The 5130-nt window shown below is 28.1% G+C and overlaps 1 pseudogene; it reads right to left on the bottom strand.

The window, feature by feature from the left end:
• Nucleotides 1-3347: 3347 nt before the first annotated feature.
• Nucleotides 3348-5130, bottom strand: LOC111038396 (annotated as a pseudogene).

Raw genomic sequence — 5130 nt, 5'->3', positions numbered from 1 at the left:
TACCGACCTATAAAATGTTCTATTTTTCTTCTATCAATACCCATCCACCCACATTTTAGGTGTTGCCGGAGCAATACGCCACTGACACATATTGTATGGCACGGCGGGCCGCGGGTGACTTCAGTTTGATTAAAATTTTAAGAGTGGTTGCTTAAACTAATCATGATGAACAAACAATTATCAAAAAGCTCAATGTAAAATTGTTCATTAATCTTCCGATTGATTCCCCTGTGAAATGAGCACTAAGAAATTATAAATTAACTGATGTACATCATAGATAGAAGATAGATGGATCAGCTAAGTCTAGATTATTTGTAGGTACATTGTACATAGATAGATATAGATAGATTGTAGAATTTTACTTCTCGGAACAATTCATATTTACACGTCGATCAAACACATAGTGAGACGGACAAAAATTCACATTTTTTCATCTAACTCACATTTTTATCTCACAATCTGCGCGTTATAATATAATATCAAATGTAATAAACAATATACGTGCGAGTGTGATTATACCTAAATACAATATAATAATAAACATGTGGAGAAAAGGCACTTTGAAGTCCAAAAATATAATAAACTAATTAGTTTTAAAACTAGAGGTACCAAAAAAGATTGGAAAAAAGACCATCCTCATTCCCGTGAGAGGTCTTTCCGTCCTGGTCGCTGTCGTCGTCTGTGCATATTTAACTGCCTACCCGTAATTTACAAGGCGCAAATACCTGTGGTCGTACGCTTGTTGATTTTGGAAACCATATCATTTTTAAACAGTGTTCTCGGGTATTACCGAGTGGTTCTTCGGGAGCCCTAGTATTGGGCGTGTACAATGAATTTGCTTTTAAAAGTTATTACTATTGAATAAAGTATAAGTATATACATAATAATAATAATAAATACAACATAATTGTATATTATATGATTATTATAATGAGACAACTGCCTTTACATCGAAAATAGATACAAAACATAAAATTTGTAATTTAATTATTAAATGTATACCTAACATAAGTAGCTAGGTACCTAGTTATATGATATTTACATACAAAATGACCAACACATAACATAATCTATATAAATTAAAAATGGATTTCACTTAGTCAGTATCTATATGAAAATTACAATATATACCTTCCGGGAACAGAAATCAAATATATGAGGTTATTACTAGTTTTGCGCTCTAACAGATTAATATTCAGTATAATACATCACCATGAAATAATAATAATATAATATATAGTTATATACCAAGTAGTAAATAACAACTTTTCTTTTGCTTTATAAACATTTAAGTATATATGAAAATGAATTTCTATCACAAAGATTGGTTATTGAATAAAACATGAATACAAAATAAGAATTATGTGTGGAAACAGGTGTTATTACAGTATAGTCAAAATACTAAAATCAAAATTACTTTCAAGGACATCAAAAATTCTTCTTTATCATAGCTACCTGCGCCCAATTTTAACCTATGCTTGTGAAACATGGTCCATAACAAAAGGTGATGAAAGGAAATTAATAATATTTGAGAGAAAAGTACTCCGTAATATCTATGGACCACGTTTCAACCAAGAAACCAATACCTACGAAAGAAAAACAAACGATGAATTACAGAAATTGTACAAAAGATCAAATATCTTAGCGTTTATTAGAAACAAACGACTAGAGTGGTTTGGATACACTTGGAGAGCAGATGGACTACTAATAAAAAAAGTACTTGTTGAAAAAATTAACAAAACAAGGCCCCTAGGAAGAACAAGAACCCGATGGATAGATGTGATAACCAGAGGCTTGAATGAGATAGGCCAAAATGTAGCTTTTGAGCTGAAGTACAACAGAGATAGATGGCGAGACCTCTTGAAGGCAGCAATGGTCCTCAACGGACCGGTAAGCTGAGAAGAAGAAGAAGAAGACATAATAATGAAAAAATAATAATAACAGTAAATAACATAACTTTTATACCTACAGTTATTAAATGTTTAACAATATAGAATTTACATACAAAATAAAAAACACATATTATTATGTATAGTGATATACCCAGTACCTTATGAACAATGTTTCTTTTAAAAACATAAGTAGGTACAAAAAGGAAATTTTCTATTAAAAAGTTATAACAATTGAATAAAGCATAAGTATCTACATAATAATAATAATAATAATAATAATAATAATATATAATAACCTACGATAATTATAATGAGACAACTGTCTTTGCATTAAAAATAGTTACAAAACATAAAATTTGCAATTTAATTACTAAATTTATAACATAAGTAGCTAAGGTCATAGCACTGTATACTGTATGTATACTGTATTTACATACAAAATGAATAACACATAATATTATGTATAATGATATTCCTAGTATCTAATGAACAACTTTTCTTTTACAAAAACGTAAGGAGGTACAGAACTGAATTTGCATTTAAAAGTTATTACTATTGAATAAAGCATAAGTATCTACATAATAATATTAATAAATGCAGCTAAATTGTATGTATAATTATTATAATGAGACAACTGCCTCACATCAAAAATAGATAAAAAACACAAAATTCGCAATTTAATTATTAATTGTATACCTAACATAAGTAGCAAGGTACCTAGTTATATAATATTTACATACAAAATGACCAACACATAATATAATCTATATAAATAAAAATGGATTTACCTTAGTCAGTATCCATATTAAAATTACAAATTATTCCTCTCTTGAACAGAAATCAAATAAACGAGGTTGTTACAAGTGTCGAGCTCTAACGGATTAATATTCAGTACACATAATCATGAAATAATAGTAAACAACTTATTTCTTATAAAGTTATTGAATGTTTAATAGTATAGTATTTACATATAAAATTACCAACACATAATATAATGTATAGTAATATACCTGGTAGGTATGTAATAAACAACTTTTTTTTTTTAAAACATAAGTAGGTACAAAAATGAATTTGCATTTAAAATTCTAACAATTGAATAAAGCATAAGTATCAATATAATAATAATAATATATACAGCTTTATTTATATGTATAATTATTATGAGGCAACTGCATTTACATCAAAAAAAGATACACAATATAAAATTTGCAATTTGCTATTATTATAATGAGTATCAACCTACCTATATCATTTTCTGAATATGACTTATAATATATATATTAGTTAATTATAAATAAAACTTGTAAAAAATACTTACTATATACAAGGTCACAGATGAGCTTAAGTTTATACTATTATTTTCTCCTCTGAATGTAAATAATTAGAAAAATTATTCTTTATTTTGTGTCTGTTGATCTATTATAAATTTCTGTTAGCCATGATGAAACCCGTCTTTTACGTGTTACTCAAAATCAAGATCTGATGAATTGAAGTTTTTCCAGACAAGTCTATAAAACAAATAAACAAACAAAAATAATTATTTCAGTTATGCAATTTTTAACTCAACAATATTTACACTACCTTTCATGATGCTCATAAACAAAATGTTTTCAAGTCCGTAGTTATTTTGAAAACCTGTCTACAAACATTTTGAAAATAGCTCGTTACTGAAAATTATTTGTATCACACGTTAATGAAATTCTTGATATCAGTACAAATTTGTCTGCAAAATAGTATGTCTTTAATAGGACTTTATAAAATGGAATATGCATTAGTGATTTTTATGTAGATAATAGATTATACATTTGAAAAAAAGTTCTTTAAAAATTTAATATTCTCACTTCATTGAGTTTAAAATCTGGATCATTTGTATTACGAGTATAATCTTAGTATAAACCTAGGATTATTATTTCAGGTACATTTGTTTCAACAAATTGTTCATATATAAGATTCAATATATTTTTCTGAGTAGCATCTGAAGTAGAAAAATATTAATTTTTTTAATAGTTATAACATAGCTACTAAATACAATAATAAAAATAAAAATTAGATGCATGTATATTTTTTAATTTAAATATAACAGTTTTTAGTTTTTAGCAAAGCATACTTTAATGTAATTTGTAAGTAAATTAAATGAGTGCATCAATGATTTGCAGTGGTTAAGTTTTTTCAATTATTACCTTTTAAATGTGGTATATTTACATCAAAAAAATCTCAAAGTTAATACATAAGACTAATACTCACCACGATTAACAGCAAAATTGTTAGAACCATTATTGAGTATAGCTGAGGCATATAATATATGGGTGTTGAAAACTGTAAACTCTGTATTGTGTTTGTGCTTTCAGAACACATAGGAGATGCAGATTCATAATTCATATATGTTCATCATTCATGTTTATAAATGTGTTCATTTCAGCTAAACAAATTTTAAATAGGTACATCAAACATGCATACAATTTTTAATTGCAAAATTCATAGTTATTATTGTCACTTATTGTAAAGAATTTTCTCACCTAACATATAAGTGCTGCTGGACATTTGTACAAAGGGTTCCTGTGAAATGTTTGAACGCTTATCAATATTGTACAATATTTCTTGATTGCTACATGATGAGGTAGTAGCTACAATTTTGGTTTCACATGATTTTTCCAATATTGTATTAGAAAAATTGTAATAATTTGTGACTGAAAACAAAATTAAAATAGATTAAAGTAAAAATAATACAGCATCCCGAACAATACCCATTATTTATGCATGAACTATAATTTACTATACTAGTGTCTAGTACAGTGTATATACTATATGTCTATATAGCAACATTTCTTTTGAAAAAAAGGTGTATTAAATCCATGTTGTAACGAACGGCTCCGCTCTAAAAAGACCTACTGATTCGAAGACGATCGGTTTGTGGAAGCTATTTCGAGGATAGGTTGCGAGCAGCACATCTGCAGGTTTTAAAAAGAATAATTAAAACGAACGTTGCAGTAAGGGCGATGAAGAAAGGTCAAAAGGGCAAAAAACGGAGTAAAGAATTGTAAACCCATTACATTTTTTGACAAAACTACAACTATAATGATAACGAAAAAAAAGTGAGATAACGCGGCGATGGCATTGCTGTTGCGCGATTGGTCGCGCTAACTAACCCGTGGTTGTAACCCTTGTCGGCCCACAGAAACGGATCGGCTTTCTGGAAATGTCTAAACGGAGTAATGTCGGTGCTCCGATTTCTAATCAT

This window comes from Myzus persicae, unplaced genomic scaffold (genome assembly GCF_001856785.1).
Source record: "Myzus persicae strain clone G006 unplaced genomic scaffold, MPER_G0061.0, whole genome shotgun sequence".
NCBI lineage: Eukaryota > Metazoa > Arthropoda > Insecta > Hemiptera > Aphididae > Myzus > Myzus persicae.
This window is presented reverse-complemented; position numbering and strand designations above follow the sequence as displayed.